Genomic DNA, 1,540 nt, shown 5'->3' with positions numbered 1-1,540 from the left:
AGATGCTCAAATTTTCTAGATATCAGAATCTGGGTTATAGCTAATATGAGTGAAAAGATAAAATAAAAACCCAGAAAATTGCTGATTGGACAGTCGACAAGCAAATCAACTTTTACATAAATGTGTTGCATTTTGGCAGAAGTATTGGAAAAATCTATGATTTTGAAATGAAAGAATGAAGTAGAAGTACGACAGAATCTAAAGATATGTAAAGAAATGTTTGCAAGCATTTTTGTTATATTGCTTTTACAATATTGGTTTATCTCATGTAAGAGTAGTGAAGGCATATTAAACTTTTCTAGAACCTTGACCAGGCACCATTTAGTGGCATGTTTCCAGTTTTCATATAATGCAGGAGCAATAGCATACATGATTGATAAGGATTGGTCCTGACTAAGTAGCTTAGAGTTATTGGAGACGATTGAACAAGTTGAGAATTTCTTTTCGTTTAAACATAACCCAAGAGAATTTTTGGTAAAACTGATAAATGGCTTGAACTGGGTAGATGTGAAGAGAATCCAAAATTAGGGCTGTTACACTAAAATACAAGAAGGGTAGTAGGGATATTCCGGGTAACTACCGACTAGTGGACCTGACGTCGGTTCTGGAAAAGTTACTGGAGAATGTACTGAGGGATAGGATCTATTTATATTTGGAAAAGAATGGGCTTATCAGTGATAGGCAACATGGTTTTGTGTGGGGGAGATCGTGCCTTACCAACTTAATAGAGTTCTTCAAGGTAGTGACCAAGTTGATAGATGAAGGAAGGGCTGTTGATGTCATATACATGGACTTTAGTAAGGCATTTGATCAGGTTTTCCATGGTAGACTAATGGAGAAAGTGAAGTCATATGGCATGCAGGGTGTTCTAGCTTGGTGGATAAAGAACTGGTTGAGCAACAGGAGACAGAAAGTAGTAGTTGAAGGGAGTTTCTCGAAATGGAGAAAGGTGACCAGTGGTGTTCTACAGGGGTCAGTGTTGGGGCCACTGTTGTTTGTAATATACATAAATGATCTGGAAGAGGGCACTGTCGTTATGATCAGCAAGTTTGCAGATGAACACGAAGATTGGCGGAGTAGCAGAAAGCATAAGGGACTGTCAGAGAATACAGGAGGATATAGATAGACTGGAGAGTTGGGCGGAAAAGTAGCAGATGATTTCAATCCAGACAAATGTGAGGTGATGCATTTATGCAAGACTAATTCTAGGCGGAATTATACAATGTACAGAAGAGCCTTGGGAAAAGTTGATGGGCAGAGAGATCTGGGAGTGCAGGTCCATTGTACCCTGAAGGTTGATAGAGTGGTCAAGAAGGTGGATAGAGTGGTCAAGAAGGCATATAGTATGCTTGCCTTCATTGGATGGGATATTGAGTATAAGAGCTGGCAAGTCATGTTAACATTGTACAAGACATTGGTTCAGCTGCATTTAGAATACTGTGTACAGTTCTGGTCGCCACATTACTAAAAGGATGTGGACGCTTTGGAGAGGGTGCAGAGAAGGTTTACGAGGATGTTGCCTGGTATGGAAGGTGCTAGC

Source organism: Chiloscyllium plagiosum, chromosome 1 (genome assembly GCF_004010195.1).
Source record: "Chiloscyllium plagiosum isolate BGI_BamShark_2017 chromosome 1, ASM401019v2, whole genome shotgun sequence".
Lineage (NCBI taxonomy): Eukaryota > Metazoa > Chordata > Chondrichthyes > Orectolobiformes > Hemiscylliidae > Chiloscyllium > Chiloscyllium plagiosum.
This window is presented reverse-complemented; position numbering follows the sequence as displayed.